Below are 17,366 nucleotides of genomic sequence, written 5' to 3'. Positions count from 1 at the left end.
TCTTACACTCTGGAAATCTGTTCAGATTCTTAGAAATCAACCCGGGTGCCCTCCACACCCCACTACCTGTGTAGAAGTTGGGTGTAGCCTCCTCTACCTAGTAAGTATGGACTGCGGACTGATTATAGGTTAGGTCCTAGCCGACCCGGAGAGAACACCTGTGACGGCAGGGACGGGGTAGGCACCTGCTTGAGGAGCCAACAGTGGATCATTGGGAAACAGCTTCAGGCCCAGCCCAACGAAGACAGGTGAGAGAAGGAGCGGGAAGCCTGGGTGTGGGGAAAGCAGATAAAAGGGCGGGAGATAAGGTCAGGGCAAGGAGCCAGGTCACAAGGACAGGGCTTTCCACCTAGAGAACCTGCAGCCACAAGAAGTGACAAAAGTGTTGCTTTTCCCCCCCAGCTTCATAGCTGCCTCCCTCTCTCCATGAAGGCGTCCATCTTTCATTTTTTCCTTCCCTTTTTTCTTTTTATATTTATTTGTGCATGTGCATGCATGTACAATGTGGTGTATTATGTGGGGGTCAGAGGCCAACCAGTGGAGTGGGGAGTTGGCGCGCTCCTTCCACCATGAAGAGCCCATGAGTCAAACTGTGGTCATCAGGCTTGGCAGCATCTTTTACAGAACCATCTCACAGCCCACTCCCCAACATTTTCTTTTTCTGAGACAGGGTTTCAGGGAGCGCCACCTGGAGCTTGTTATATTACTGAGGATGGCCTTGAATCCCCTAACCTCCAGCCTCACTGAGCCTCCCTACAGGCCCACCCTCCTGGTTCAGGCTGGTTCTGTCCCTGACCCAGAGCTTCCAGAACACCTGCTCTAACCCAGAAGACCCGACCTTAGTTTCTCTAAGCCAAGAAGTTTCTGGAAACTCCCCACTTCTTCAGGAGGAGACACCGACCTTCACACCCGGGCGAGACTCCCCTCCCCTCCAAGTACACAACAAGGGTGGATGGACTGACTCTCAGTCCTGCAAGTCCTTCTTTGGGAGCTGCCCTCGTGCAACCTCGCCTTTGCCCTTGCCTCCCTCTACCAACCCAGGGGTGTCTGAGCTTCCCGTGTGGAAGGGCTGCCCTCATACCACATCTCCACGTCCCAGCTGCTCGGGCCTGTGGCCCTGGCTCATGCTGGATTCTCCCTGACACCCTTTCTGTTCACAAAGCCACAACACTCACCTCAGGCTCAGGACAATTTCTTACTGTTAGCCACTGTGTCCAATGCCTGCAGAAAACATTCTACTTCAAGAAGCCTGCCAGATCAGGCAGTGGTGGCGCACGCCTTTAATTCCAGCACTCAGGAGGCAGAGACAGAGTAACTCTGTCACAAAAAAAATAAAATAAAAAGAAGAAGAAGTCTACCAGGATGCAAACCCCAGATGGAAACCTCCTCCCAACCTCGTCTGGGAACATAGATCCAGATCTTGCCTGGGAGGCAAAGTTCAGGCTCAGGGTACTCTAGGGGGCCACACACTACAGGCCAGGAAGATAGACACCTCAGTATGTGTTAGAATTAAGTAGCAGCAAATCTCAACTCAAGAAGCAATTTGGTAAGGGTCCTTGGAGAAGTTCTCTGCCTCTGGAACAGACAGATAGCCAGAAGTCACCTGGGAGGCTGGCCTGTAGATTTTTTTCAACCACCTCTCATCATCCAAACACCACCATCCCAGGGCTGAGGATGAACTCAGGAACTCCTGCGTCTGAAATTAGGCTCTACTGGAAGGTAAGATGGCTAGGCAAGAGAAAGGTGCTTGCGGCTAAGCATGAGGACCTGAGCTCAAATCCCGGGACCGCACGATGAAAGAAGAGGAACAAGGGCTGCCAACTGTCCTCTGAGCTCCACTCACGTGTTGTGGCATGTACTCCCTCCTCATACACAAAAATCAATCAATAAATATAATAGAAGATCCTTTTAAAAAGGGAGAGCAAAATGCTGAGGCAAGCAGTGTCTGTGGCTCAAAGAGCATGGGATAGAGAAAAGCACCAGACGACAAACAGCACCTGTGTGGTATCTGAAAGGGAACACTGTGGGAGGAAGACACAGGAAGGACACAGCCTTTAGACCCAGCAAAATCTCCACACAAAGCCATCAGCAGGGACAGCAAAGGATGAGCCATGCCCTGAGATGGTGAGAGGCTGCAGCCAGAGCGACTGGGAGTAGTAGGGAAGCAAGAGAAGGGAGATGCACGTGATGCTTGCGTACTTTCATTGCACTGCTAGATGACGGTAACCTGTTGTATATATGTGTATATAGATGTATACAGATGGACATGTGGACCTGGGCTAGTACGTGTATTACATGTAATCGTGTTTTTTGTTTGGAGATGGAATCCACTATGAAGTCAATTTGGCCTGGAACTACCATCTTCCTGCCTTGGCCTCTCCAGTGCTGGGATTACAAGCCTGAACCATTATGCCCGCTATGTGTGTCTGTGCATGCGTCTGCACAGGTACACATGTGTGCAGGTAGAGGTCAAAGGAACCTTGGGTGTCATTCTCCAGGCACTTTCCACTTCTAAAAAATATTTTTTAATATTTTATTTTATCTCTCTCTTAGTGTCTGTGTGTGCAAGACACATCACATGTATAAAGGTCTAAAGACAACCTTCAGAACTCAGGTCCTCAGGTGTGGTAACAGGCGCCTTTTACTAGCTGAGTGACCTCACCTTTCCCTGAGACAGGATCTCACTGAAATTGAGGGACCACTGACTAGGCTAGCCTGGTTGGCCAGAGCACCTCCAGGAATCCATACCTGCTCTGCCTCCCCAGTACTGGGACTATAAGTGTGCACTATGACACTTGGCTGTTTTATCAGGGTTTGGGGACTGAACCTGGGTCCTCATGCTGGTAAAGCAAGCACTTCAGAAACTGAGCCACTCCCAGCACACTCACACAGTAAAATCTACTTTGCTTTTCCGAGTGTGTGTGTGTGTGTGTGTGTGTGTGTGTGTGTGGAGAGAGGGAGAGAGAATAGAACTAGAGCTGTAAGCGCTTCTGAGTCACCTGAGAGAGGTGCTAAGTTTCGAACTCTGGACCTCACAATAAAACAGCAAGAGTTCTTCAATTAAGGGACCCATCCCCCATACACTTTTAAGTAGATTTTATTGGGAATTGAGTTAAATAACTATATCTCACTTCTGCTATGTTGGTAAGGTGATGTTTAAGTGCAAAGTTGACTCCATGTTCTCCAGCAACAAAAAGGAGGCACAGCTAGCTCTAGGCTTCTTAACAATCAAGAGGAGGGCTTAGCAGGTAAAGGTGCTGGCCACCTAGCCAAACCACCTGAATTCTATGCCTGTGCCCCATATGGTAGAGGGAAGTTTGTCTTTTGACCTCATTGGTGGCATGTGCATGCGTGTGTGCGCGCGTGTGTGCGCACACACACACACAAAGAGACACTAAAATGTAACTTAAACAGTTTTGTTTTGTTTTTTAATATAAGTTAAAGCAGACATCCATGGAAAGGGTCACACTCTGGGAAATGTCTGGGTGGACACCAGAAAATTCTGCTTATCAAGTAAGAAACCAGGGATTCTAGCAAAACAAAATAAGGAGCCCCGAGCCAAGCCTGGCAGAAGCCTATGAGGCCAGTGCTCAAGAGGCCAAAGTAGAAATGGAAGTTAACTGCCAGCCAGAGCAACTTCATAAGAGCCTGTCCCAAGCTAAAAAGGAAAAGGAAGGCTACAAACATAACTCAGTAGTAGACATCTGCCTAGCACCCCCCAGTGAGGGGCTGGGGCTCAGTGGTAGAGCCCCTGCCTAGAATCCCCCAGTGAGGGGCTGGGGTGTGGCTCAGTGATAGAGCCCCTGCCTAGAATCCCTCAGTGAGGGAATGGGGTGTGGCTCAGTGGTAGAGCACTTGCTGGAATCCAATACACACTAAGGAATCCCCATACTCATACACACACACACACACAAAAAAAAATGTAAGTATAAAATTTAAAGGGAAAAGAAATGTGGCGTTATTGAGAAGCCATCTGCTACTGACCTCTGACTCTGACCTCCACACAGAGGCGGACGTGTGTCAAGTATATCACTACATACCACACATCCCCGATCTGTGTACAGTAGGCTTACAAAGAATGGCACTGCGTGAAAGGGGCTCAACCTGTGGGCTGAGTAAATGGTCTTGTAAGTTAAGTGCTGGCTGAACAAGTATGAGAATCTAAGTTCAAATCCCTGGGTACCACCAAAAGCTGGGCACAATAGCATATCTGAATCCCAGTAATTGGAAACACTAGAATCCCTGTGTGCTCATGAACCTGTTAGCTTGGCAAAACAAGAAACCCTGCCTCAAACCAGGTGGGAGGCAAGGATGGGCACCCTAGGTTGTCCTGTATTCTATAAACATGCATGTCTTGGCAAGTGCAGGCCTCTACACATACTAACTCAAGTCACATGCACACACAAAAGGCATCTGACCTGAAGGACAGTCAGGTGTGGTGATGCCCGCCCTTAATCGCAGCAGCACTTAGGAGGAGCGGGAGCTCAGGGTCATCCTTGGCTCCACAGCAAACGAGAAGCTATCCTGTGCCACACGAGACCCTGTCTCGGCAAACACACTAAAGGACAGCACTCAACAGGTGGCATTCCACAAGTGTGGACCCAGGAGCTGGGTTGACAGATGCTGGGAGGGTGCTGGCTGGGTGGGGTCAGGAATGTGCTGTCTTGATGAGGTGTGACTTACACCGGGGTGTGCGCTGGCCACGACTTGTCAAAAGACAAGGGTGGACTCTGTATATTTTATTGTGTGTAAATTACACCCCGGTGAGAAATGATGCCAACAAAGAAGATTCACAGTACTCCTTCATTACCTGAGGGGCAGAAAGTCCAAGACACCTCTAGAGGATGTTTCCAAACACTAATATGATCTCATATATACATAAATCATTTATTAATATAAAATATAAATAGCATATACTATTTTTAAATTGTTTAGAACTATATTATATATTAATATACATATACACCTACAATAAAGTTTAATTTATACGTTAGACACAGCAAGAGATTAATAGCAACAGAAATAAGGACAATCAGGGCTGGTGAGATGGTTTGGTGGGTCAAGGTGACTGCTACACAAGCCTGAATTCAGGCTCCAAAACACCACGAAGATGAAAGGAAAAAACAAGCCATACAAGTTGTCCTTTGACCATTACAGGTCTGCCATGGCATGTGTACACACACACAATAATAAAACTGTAAAATGGAACAAGTTAAACCATCTACCAGAAACTACGTGAAGATTATTTCTCTAAAGATGAGGCAAGGAAGGGTTCATGTAGCCCAGGCTGGACATAAACTTTCTACATAGTCATGAATAATTGTGAACCTCTGATCCTCCTGCCTCCATCTCCCACACACTGGGATGACAAGCACGCAATACCACGCTCAGTTTGAGACGTTAGGGATTGAACCTAGAGTTCTGTGCACATTAGGGAAGCACTCTACCACCTGAGACACATACTATCCTGGTACGTGTGTGTATGCGTGTTTGTGTACATGTGTATGCAGGTTCCCAGAGGCCAGGGGAGGATGTGAAGTGCCTTGTTCTATGATATTCTGCTTTTTTTCTTTTGAGGTGGGATCTCTCACTGAACCTGGAGCTAAGTAGGCTGCTGGTAAGCCCCCCCAACTTTGCCCTATGTTAGGGTAACTGACATGTAAGTGACCACACCCAGCCTTTGATGTGGGTGCTGGGATCCCAACACAGGTCCACATGCTTGTGCAAAACCACTTTAACAGGAAACACTAGGCCATCTCTCCACACCCTAGAGGTGCTTTTTATACATTTTTGACTGTTCATATTTCTTCTTTTTTAAAAAGATTTATTTATTATGTATACAGTGTTCTGTATGCATGCATACCTGCACGCCAGAAGAGGGCATCAGATCTCATTATAGTTTGTAAGCCATTATGTGGTTGCTGGGAATTGAACTTAGGACCTCTAGAACAACAGCCAGTGTTCTCAACTTCTTTAGCCCTCATATTTATTTTGTGAGGCAGTATTTTCTGTACTTGAACTTCTGATCTTCCTGCCTCCACCTCCCCAGTGCTGAGATTCATGTACACTGGGATTTTTAGAGTGTTCTGAGGTAGGCTTGCTTTGTAGCCCAGGCTAGCTTGGGACCCTCCCACTTCAGCCTCCGTACCATCATGCCTGGTGTCAACATGTCTTACTATGCTGCGTTCACCTCCCTTGTTCAACTTGAATACCCAAAACCATGAAGTAGAGGGACCATCATGAGGCACCTCAGGAACTACCAATCCCCCTGAAGAGAACTCTCTCCCCCACACCAGGCGTTCAAGGCACTATGGGTACCCCAGGCAAGAGAGAGAGGTTAAGGTCCAGCATATTTGGTGAGACCCAAGTTGTGGAAAGTGGCTTATCACACATCTGGACAGACAAGCTGCAGAGGTGCCCATACCTGGTTCAGGGTACTAGGGGAACCTCATCTTCAGGCACCCTGGAATGCTGGGATAGCAAGGCTCCCGTGGGCTCTGTCAAAGTCCCTGAGGTCGTTAACAACAGTCCCACAACCTGAGACAAAATCTCTCAGCTCACTGTGCCCCTGAGCCTGCTCAGGACAGAGGAGACTAGGGAAGGGTCCCCCAAGAATCATGAGTTCCTTCCGCGAAGAAGGAAGGACAAAGGCAGCTGAGCTGGCTGGAGCTGGGGGAGGGAGGTGTCCTGAGTCATCAACCTTTTATTTCTCTTGCCCAATCAAACTGCAGAAAGAGCAACTCCATCCCCCACCTCTAGAGCACTTCCACCAGCTGTAACCAAGAGACTTCACTCCTGACGTTGGTGCGGAGCCTGGCACATGTGGAACATTTGCCATACCAGACTGCAGTGAACAATGGGATTCTCAAGAGAAGCAAGTCTTATTCTTCTTGCACTTCTGGTTCCCTACCCTAGGTATGGAGGAAAAGACCAGCCCTGCCACCCAGTCACAGAGTCAGAAGGGGCAGAGCCCGGTCTAAACCCAGGCAGCTGACTCAGACACTCTGGGGACACAGCATTCTGCAGAGGCCACAGTCCCTCTTCTTCCACCCCCCCTTGACGAGAATATTTCTTTCTTCTTTCCTTTCCTTTCCTTTCCTTTCCTTTCCTTTCCTTTCCTTTCCTTTCCTCTTTAATGGATTTGTTTTGGGGTGTATATGGCACAATGGATTAAAACCAGGGCTTCACACATGCTGCTGGGTCACAACCCGTTTCTCACTGGAGGATTCTAGGTACTCTATACTGAAATCCTACATCCATGGTCCTCTTTATATTTTTATTTTATTTTATTTTATTTTGGCTTTCTGGTACAGGGTTTCTCATTGTAATAGCCCTAGCTATCCTGGAACTAGCACTGTAGACAAGGCTGGCTTCGAACTCAGAGATCCACATGCCTCTGCCTCAGGAGTACTGGGATTAAAGGCGTGTGCCACCACCAAATCCAAAGTCTCACTAAGGTTCTCCGGCTGACCTTGAACTTCCTTCGAATCCCTGGCAGGACTTAAACTCCAGGATTCTCTCCCAAATAGCTAGGATTTCAGGCCCACACACAATTTCTTCCCACAACAGCAGAACCTGTACCCCACACTCCATGTACCCAAGACATGAACTCCCAAACCTAGGCAATCAAACAAAGTCCCATGGGGTGAGACCTGATAAGATCAAGACAGAGAAATCACCTAAGTCCCAAAATGGAGAACTCAGAGAATGGATAAGCAAGCTAAAACCCATATGCCTTGTGGATCTGTTTCGCCGACCTGAGAAATGGGCTTAATGTCCACCCCCTCACAGCACAGGACATCACCTGGAGAAGGTGAAATAGAGCCTGGACCCGAAACAACACAACAAAAAACAATGTGTGTTAAGATATGATACCACCAAAATGTCAATAGAAACACCCCAGCAGACAGTGACTTCTGCGGTATGGAGGAGGGGTAACAGACAAAATGAGGATCAGATGAGGACTGTCCCCAGAACGTCTGGGCAGGCTATGCTGCTCTGAACTCCAGGTGGCACTTGCAAATTTCCTGAAAGTGAAAATTCGGACTGCAGAGACAGCTCAGGGGTTAAAAGCATACTGTATGAACCAAGCGGTGGTGGCGCATGCCTTTAATCCCAGTACTCAGGGAGCAGAGGCAGGTGGATCTCTGAGTTTGAAGCCAACCTGGTCTACTGAGCAAGTTCCAGGACAGTCAGGACCGTTATACAGAGAAACCTTGTTTTGAAAAACCAAAAAGGGGGAAAAAAATGAAAGAGTATACTGTAGTTCAGAAGACTCAAGTTCACCAAGTACAATTCTCAACGCCAATGTCAGCTGGCTCACAACTGGCTGTAACTCCAGCTCCAGGGGATCTCACACCTCTGACCTCCCTCGGCACTGAACTCACATGCACAACTCCCACTACCTCCCACATACTTGCAATTTAAAAATAAAAACAAAATTCAAATGTGAAAATAACTATACCAGAGGGAGCCCGGAGTCTCCTTCAGACCAAGGCTTGTGCTGGAAGCCTCTGCAATTCATCCATCCAAGGGGGGGGGGGGGGTTTGATACCCAGAGGCAACTGAGGCCCAGTAAGATGGCTCAGAGGGTAAGAGCACATGCCACCAAGACTGATGGCCTGAATTCTATCCCTAGAACCTACACGGTAAAAGGAAATAACTAACCCTTGCCATTTTTCCTCTTGCAATTTTTCCTCTGATCTCTACATAAATAAATATAATTAAACTATTTTAAAGATGCGAACACCACTAATAAATGCACTGTCTGGGTGGAAAAACATTCTACACCAGTTAGGCTTGGTGGTGCATGCCTTTAATGCCATCATTTGGAAGACAGAGGCAGGCGAAGTCAGAAGTTCAAAGTCAGCCTGGGCTACAGAGTGAGTTCCATGACAGCCAAGGCTACACAGAGAAACCCTGGCTCAAAAAATCCAAAACAAAAACACACATGCTGCCAAACCTAAAGACCTGAATTTGATCACCAGGTCCCACATGGTGGAAGGAGAGAACCGACTCCCTCCAATTGTCTTCTGACCCCCACACATTCACAGTGGCACTTCTGCATCCCTACACATACAATACACAAAGGGCAAGAGGGCCACTGGGGAGGTGACTCAGCGAGTAAAGGTGCTCTCCAGGCAAGTGTGAAGACCTGAGCTCAGATCCCCAGAACTGGACAGCATAGTCCCAGCACTGAAGGAGTGGAATGGAGACAAAACACAGGCATCGTGGGCTCCCAACTAGTTCTAAGCTGAGACTCCCTGTCCCAAAAGAATAAGGTGAGGGGAGTGATTGATAGAACGAGACACCTGGGATCTCCCTCTGGCCTCTGCACCTGCACACGCATGTGCGCATACACATACACACAACATACACATCATACATGCACATACAAAGTAAAATAAAATATCAATCCTGGGGCGCTGGGTGGAGCTCAGTGGTAAGAAGTAAGTAAAGAAATACTGATGTCATTGTAGTGGTGAAGTCCTGTCATTCAAACTACCAGGGAGCTGACCAAAAAAAAAAAAAGGTTCAAGGACTTGGGACCTGGGAGATGGCTGTGCAACCTGACAACATGAACTCAATCCCTGGATGTAAAAGCCAAAGTGGCGAGTATCTGTAACGCCAGCATTCCCACTGCGAGACGGGTCGCAGACACATGAACATCCCCTAAGCTTTTGGGCTGACTAGCCTGGAGTACCCAGAACAGGGACAAACAGTAAGAGAGACTTGACTTCCAACAAGGTGGAAGGTAAAGCTGCCCTCTGGACTTCGTATACATATAGCCATGGACATACACATACATGCAAATAAATATTTTTTTAAAATATTCAAAGACTCTGTGGGCAACAAAATCTAAAATAAGAGATGTGTCAGGGAGTGACTCAGTGGTAGAGCCCCTTCCTAAAATCCCCCCACAGTGAGGGGCTAGGGGTGTGATGTACTGGCATGCAATGAGAGACTCTGTGTTCCAGATGCAGCACTGAGAACTCTAGCATCCTGTTCTGTGCCTGTCCATTACAAATTCTCAGTCCAGCTGGGTAGAAAAGGCTGCTTGGAAAAAGAACTGGCTGAGATAAACAGACCCCAGACACAGTGACTATGAACTTCACCAGAGTTGCATTTCCTCACAGCTACCGGTTATAGCTGGTCCTGGGTTTCATGGAAGGGGAGAGACGGGGCCAGAGCCAACAAGCCCCATTTGGCCAGCAAGTTGCCAACTGAAACCCACAGCTGGGTTCCAGAGCCTGTGCTGCAGAACTACACATGGGATGCAGGGGGATGAAGGCAGGATGTCACGGGATGCAAGGACTGCGACAGCTGCTAAGGCAGCCCAGCAGACAGGCTGGGTAAGAACACCCCGATGGAGAACGGCTTCCTGAAGGTACAGCATCCCAGATGCCTCTACCAGATCTTGATTCAGCAGGCTGAGATACAGTCTGTCTGGCCAGTAGACTACCACAGAGTTCAAAAAAGATGAAAAAGCCACAGTGAAGGTGTTTGAGGAGAATAAGGTGGAAAAGGTAAAGAGCAAGACAATGGGAGAATGTGGGACAAGCTGTACAAAATTACGTTTCTCAGGAGACAAAGGCATACACAACCTTGAGTTGAGAAGTTGTCCCTGGGGAGGAAGCTGGAAGGAGGAAAGACAAAGGCAAGCAAAGAAAATGAGCCCGGTGTGGTAAGACTCTCAGCCAACTGGAGGTAGAGGGAGAAGGGTGAGGAATTCAGGGTCATTCTGAACTAGCCTGGGCTAAGTGGAACCCTTGTTTTAAAAGGGGGAGGAGTGTTAGTGAGATACCTTGGGGGTAAAGGTGATTGCCACGAAGCCCAACGTAGACGTAGACCGTAGACCGAGCTCAATCCCTGGGAATCACATGGTAGGAGAACTGGAGTTCTGCAAGATGTCCCTAAGACCTCAAGAAGTGCATGCCCACACTCATATATAAATAAACAAAACCAAAACAAATACACAAAAATCAAAAGCAGGGAGAAGGAGAGAGCAAGCCAGTTTAAACTTCCTCTGGTCACCCAGACAGAACTAATCGAGCCCTGCGGATGCAGGGAGCACAGCAAATCTCCTGCTGACCTGGGTTCTGCACCAGCAATGACCATAGGGCCTGGCCCCTAACAGCCCCCCAGCAAGTTTAACTGGAAACAATAGAAGAAACAAAGACACTCTGCCTCCCCAGTCACCAGCCAGATCCCACTAACAGACAACTCATACACAAAATTCATTGTCCCCAAACTAGAAATGCCTCCAGAAAGTTCCTCAGGCTGTCTCATGGGGGTACACTGCCTGTCCTGGAGACACAAAGGCTTCAGTCAAACAGTGGCTGGTATAGACAGAGAAGTGGGGGAGATTCCTTGAAGCTATGGTGTGGCATATCCTTCATAGCTGGGGACAAAAAAAAAGAAAAGAAAAGAAAAGAAAAGAAAAGAAAAGAAAAGAAAAGAAAAGAAAAGAAAAAGCAGAAAGCAAAGAGAGGGTGAAGCAGAAGGAGGGGGGTAGAGGCCTGTATGACCCTGCCCTGTGGAGAGAGGGAGCCAGGTGCAAGCCTGGGGCTGTATCCAAGAATCAGGGGAGGAGACCAGGATGAGATGACCTGGGACTCCCACCCCAGCTCCTGCCCTGCAGGGTAGGAGGGGGGAAAATGGCAGGCCTGGCTGCTTCCAGCCCAGGCTCCTTCGAAGGAATGCCATGTTTTCCTGTTTCCAATTAACATCCCCCAGCAGCAACCCTCCACATTCTTGAGACTAGGAGTCAAGGAAGCCTGGGGGGAAATGAGGAGGGGGGGAATCCTGGAAGGCTAGCTGGTGTCTGGCCTTAGGGCTAGAGAGACCGCTTAGTAGACTGTAGACTCTCTTTCCCCCTATCCTCCCAGGTGACCCAAAGGTTTGATACTGACTCCTGGTTCTTTGTAGGTTAAAGCAGACCACCCCTCCATATCCCGAGGAAGGTGAGCAAAGGTGTCAGGGGTTTCTGGAAGGAACCAGGGAAGTGCACTGTAGCAAGACATAGGACTGTCCCCTTTGGGTCTAATTCAAGTTTCTCCCATCTTCCCCAATTGGGCACCTCTTTTCAGGACACCTAACAGGCCCTCTCCTCTCCTCCCAGGGTGTCCCATCTCAGGGTTATCCTAAAGTTATGTTATCCTTAACAAGAAGAGATCAGTGGGGGAGCATGGGTCTGCCAATACTCCTAGAATCAGACCCGATGCTGCATGAGGAACCTCTCAACACTAGCCCCTTGCAGCCTGACCAATACAACTTAGCCACGGAGCACAAACCCTGGCCTCAGTTTACCTTCCTGTAAAAAGGACATCACCTATATTACCTCCCTCACCGGGGAAGCCAGGACTCAGCAGCACTCTGCTCCAGAGTGCACAGTCCTGCACTGGAAAAAGCACGTGGGCCACTGAGCTTATTCTAGTCTCTTACTCTCTACTCCCGCCTCCCACACCCCCAGGCCATCCCTATCCTAAACTACGATGAAATAGAAATCACACTTTTGGCTTCTCCTTTCTCTCCCTGCGGGTCAGGTCAAAGAACTTTCATTTTCACAGTGTATGGGGAAGAGCCAGGCAAGCTACAGACCTGCCTGCCTAAGGTTAGGGCTAGTCAGAGATGCGAGATCTTTCTCAGGTGTATCAAGATACCCAGGCCAGAAAAGCAGACACCACTACAACAGTCCCTAGTCAAACAATCAGGTCAGCTTCCCTCTCTGCAATCATGTGACAGCCATCAAGCCAAGTGCCAATCAGATGAAGAGGTGGGTGACAGTGAGGCTGGGTCCCAAGCAATGTCAAGCCTTCACCCAGCTAGACCAGGGCTCTCCTTATCCGGACACTCACTAGACACAGGTGAACCGATCCATCAAGCTGAGCCCTCATCATCCTCTGCCAAATCAGCTTTCAGGGGGAAAACATCTGGCAGATCCTTCCCAAAACCCAGGTCCACTGAAATCAAAAGGACAAAGCACTAAGAAAGAGCTAACCGGTTTTGAATTAGGCTGGATAAATTCTAGGGTATTGTGAACTGGGGCTCAGAGTGACCCAAACAGTGTGACCTTAAACTAATCTTTCAACCACACTAGGCCTCAGTGAGCCTGCCTAGAAAATGGACCACTCACTGTACTCACTCACTCACTCCTCAGACTGTAACCAGGGTAGGCTTCGTTTAGCAGTAGTAGCCAATCCGGGGTAGAGAGTGGTTATTTCCGGCTTCTGGGAGGTGGGGGAGCTACAGAGGAAGGCAGGGTACGGAGGTAAACAACTGATAAGTCCCTTGGGGCAGAGGAAAGGGGTAGTCTCGAAGCGAGGCTTCCCTGTTTCCTCATCTTGGGGGTTGGGGTCATAGTTGACCTAGGATGCAGGTGTGGGGAAAGGCTGTGTGCCAAAGATCTCTTGACTTCCAGCCCAGAGTCTTGGGTGTTCTCCACACATCCCCAGATTTTTCTTACACTATGTTGGGAGAGGAGCGACAAAAGGGAATGAAGGTTTAAGACTTGGGGTGGGATACCAAGTGCAGCGCACAGGCTAGAGACCTCAGAGGGCCCTGTCACCAAGACTTCCCCTGGAGAGCTGACCGGACAGCCTCTGACCCCACCTCCAGGGACGTTCAGCTGCTCCGAACCACAAAGCAAAACAAAGGGGTGCGGAGAGGAAGGAGCCAGTATGCCTTCCAATCACCGAGGGCGCCCAAGCTCGCGCCCTCCCGCGGCTCGTCACCGGGTCCTCCGGCTGGCGGAGGCCCAAGGCCTGGCTGGGCAGCTCCCTGGTCCCTTGTCTCCCTGCGGCTGCCGGTGACAGGAGCCGGGGAAGCAGCCCAGGGGCAGCCAAAGCGATGGGAAAACCAGATGGTCCCAAACCTCCTCCTCCTCCACCTACCTACCCACCCATCCATCCATCCATCCCATTCCTCTCCCTCCGAGCCCGCGGCCTGGCCGCCCTCCGCAGGGACCTGGCCGGGATCACCCCGGGGAAAGGACTGCCTTTGTCTAAAGGTCACCACCCGGAGCGCGGTGCCCGGGTTGGGCCTGGTGCCTCCCATTCCCAGGCCCACGGAGTTGGAGCTCAGGGGCCGCCCCAAATCCCGGGAGGTGACAGGCGTGGAGGCTCCCCTTTTCCCTTCCTTTGATCCCCAGAAATAGGCCCCCTGCCGGACCAGACAGCTGAGGGGGCGGGGGTCCCCTACGCTCCCTGTCGGGAGTAGGGGAACCAAGTCAACTCCTCATTGTTTAGGGGCGATGGAAAGGGGGAGACCTAGTGGCCAGCATCCCAGTCCATCGCTCCCTACGAGCCTGAAGAGGACCCCCGGTTCTCCCAGGCACCCCCAAGAGGGACTTGGGGAGGGGGGCGCACAGGACGCGCGACAGGAGGGGGAGAAGATGGATCCAGCTGTCTATGGCCCTCGTCTCTCCCCAGAAAAGGCGGGGAGCACGAGGAGGGGAGGGGGTCCCGAAGACGGGTGGGGGGGTCTCCGCCCCTCCCCCCGTGGGACGTTCGCGCTCGCCCCTCTCCTCCGTTGCATTGTATCCCGGAGAGGAAACCGGGGCGCAAGGTTTGAGAACGGAGAGCAGTGAAGGGGGAGATCACTGCAAGATCGGGGCGGCGGCGGTGGCGGGAGAGACCTGGGATGGGGGTGCGTGGATAGTGGTGGGCGCCGAGCACCAAAAAAAAAAAAAAAAAAAAAAAAATCTAGTCTCAGCAGCGGCAGCGGGCGCTGCGCCCCGGTTGGGGGGCTGAGTGTGGAGTGTCGGGGGGAGTGGGTTCGGCCCCAGCTACGGCTCTCCCCCCCCAACACACACACCCTCGCCGCCGAGCCCCACTCCCCCCCTCGCTTTTGCGCCCTGTCACAGCCCCGACTCGCAGGTAGAGAGAGTTAAGAGATTTAAAGAGAAATTGCTACATTGTGAGAAACTCACCCTGATGTTTGAGCAGCCGTCGGCGCGGGGTCTCCAGGACGGCCCCGCACGGGCTGCACAGGGAGGACCCAGAAGGGGCCGGCCGGCCGGGCCGGTCAGCGCACTGCCTGATCGCATGGCGGGCCCGGCTCTGCTGCGCCCGGGCCCGCCGCCGCCCTTGCAACGAAGCGGCCCCGCGCGGCCCGGCCCCGCGCCCCGCTCCGGGGAGCGCCCCTCGGGTATGCAAAAAAAAAAAAAATTTTTTTTTTTAATTGAATGCAAAAAAAAAAATCTTGCTGGTTTTGTGTCCCGCCCCCCCTCCTCTTCCTCCTCCTCCTCCTCCTCTTCCTCCCCTCCGCCCTGCTAGGAGGAGGAGCGCCAAGAGGCTCCGCCTCTATGTAGCAGCTAACCAATCGTGGCTAACAGAATTAGAGCGGCAGGTCTGGTAGCCAATAATAGGGTGCACACTCTGTGGGCGGGAGCACGGAGTGGCAGCACCGCCTCCTCCTCCTGGCTCGGCGGGGCTGCCAGAGTGCCTGTTCGGCTCCGTTGCGGTGGGTCGGAAACCTGCAGCTAGGATTCGGGTTGGTGGTGGTGGAAGAGGCGCTGGAGGGTTCTTGCGTGTCCACATCCCCGCGCCAGGTCCGCCTAGGGAAGACGTGTGCTCCCTGGCCCAAGATGGTGGCTTCTACGGGATGTTGCGCCCCAGGGCACCTCAGAAGACGAAAAGAGAGAGAGAGAGTGAGATCGAGGCTTCAAGAGGATGTGGGACGGTGATGCTCCGCGTCGGACTCAGAGAGTGCCGGGGATGGGAACCTTGGAGGTGATCGGAACTCCAGGCGTGGCGTATCAAGTCTTTCCGAGCCTGGGGGTTTTGAGCTGCTATGGCGCAGGGACCATAGTCCGTCCTGTTAGAGAGCCTGGCGGGCCGCACAGACCCGAAGCTCAGGATCCTCTGCGCGACGCTTGGAGTCACAGATCTATTTACAGAGCACTTGGTGAGCGGGCTTTTTAGCCCTGCGCTGCGCGTCCCCAGACTGCTCCGGCCTGCCGTCCCGGACCGCTCTGACCTGATCACTTAACATTCAGGTCTCACCTACCCTTCTGTTACCCCGGGGCCCTAGAAAACCTGGTACACACAGTAGGTATCAAATAAATTTGTGTTGCATAAACGACTGATTGATCTGTTTTGTAAGCCTTATCGTTGATCCCATGTTGGCACTACCCGTAATACTTATTTATTTAAGCATACATTTTAATTGGTTTTTATTTATTTTTTTCTTTTGAGACGAGGTCTTACTACGAATCACAGGCTGGGCGCTCCTCCTGCCTTCACCTCACAGGTGTTGGGATTATACTTGCTTGACACTATGTTTGACTCAATTATTTTTTAATTGTTATTGTGAGGGCGGGGATATAGTTCAGTGATAAAAGTGCTTTTCTAGTATGTGGAGGTCCGGGTGCAACAATGAAAAACTGTAAGAAGCTGAGGTTATAGGCCCTGAATCAAACAAGCACGATCCTGCTTCACACTTTTGCCTGTGTGCTGTGATGTAAATTACTTCATCTCTTCTTTCCTCTATTTCCTGTTTTCTAAAATGCTGACGGTGGGGTTGTTAAAATTGCTCAGTGGGTAAGGGCTCTTGCCACCAGACCTGACAATATGAGTTCAATCCACAGGTTCCACATTGGTAGAAAGAGAGAACTAGCAGCACCTATAAGTTGTCCTTTGAGCTCTATGCTTGTAATAATTATTCCTTATTTATTTATTTTTGTTTTTTTCAAGACGAGGTTTCTCTGTAGCTTTGGTGCCTGTCCCGGAACTAGCTCTTGTAGACCAGGCAGGCCTCGAACTTACAGAGATCCACTTGCCTCTGCCTCCCGAGTGCTGGGATTAAAGGCATATGCCACCACCGCCCAGCTGTAATAATTATTTTTTTAATGCAGTGGGCCCATTTTATAGAGTCCATTATAAAGCAAAGGAAGTGTCAGCTGCTGCCATTATATGGTGACTTGGTAAAATGAAAACTATCCATTACAAAAGTGAACGCCTTGAAAGTGTTCACTGTCAGCCACACAGTGGTCTTACACAGCCCACTGGAGTTGCATGAACCACTCAGGAAAACCAGCGAGTACACATTGCTCTTATTTTTGTGTAGTTGGCCCAATGATTTGAGCTGGGAGTGTTTCTAATTAGAACTCCCCTCAGAATTGTACGTGCAGAATCAGTGCACTTGGGAGGTGCAGGCTGGAGAATCAATAGTTTCAAGGTCATCCTCAGCTACTTTAGGGAGGTGTAGGCCAATCTGGGCTGTATGAGAGCCTGACTCAAGTCTCACAACTTGCCCAGAGGAGACAGAACTGAGAGCTCCCATCTAGATATGGCCACACTGTACAAATTCAGCTTTGGCTCCCAAAAGGGAAGTGTTTTGCCTATCTAGGAAATGAAGCCCAACCC

General features: G+C 50.3%; 1 protein-coding gene across 4 annotated transcripts in view; it reads right to left on the bottom strand.

The window, feature by feature from the left end:
* The window catches only part of Bicra (BRD4 interacting chromatin remodeling complex associated protein), a 69,157-nt gene extending 54,068 nt beyond the window's left edge, over nucleotides 1-15,089 (bottom strand). For 3 of the 4 annotated variants that reach the window (XM_087908852.1, XM_087908863.1, XM_087908862.1), the window contains exon 1: nucleotides 14,930-15,089. The gene's annotated coding sequence lies outside the window, so the exon portion shown is untranslated. Of the gene's footprint in view, nucleotides 1-13,144; nucleotides 13,246-14,929 lie in introns of all 4 variants that reach the window. The other variant, XM_087908854.1, reaches the window with a different exon arrangement.
* Between the last annotated feature and the right edge of the window lie 2,277 nt (nucleotides 15,090-17,366).

The sequence above is a fragment of the Myodes glareolus genome, chromosome 1 (assembly GCF_982192425.1).
Source record: "Myodes glareolus chromosome 1, mMyoGla1.1, whole genome shotgun sequence".
Taxonomy (NCBI): Eukaryota; Metazoa; Chordata; class Mammalia; order Rodentia; family Cricetidae; genus Myodes; species Myodes glareolus.
This window is presented reverse-complemented; position numbering and strand designations above follow the sequence as displayed.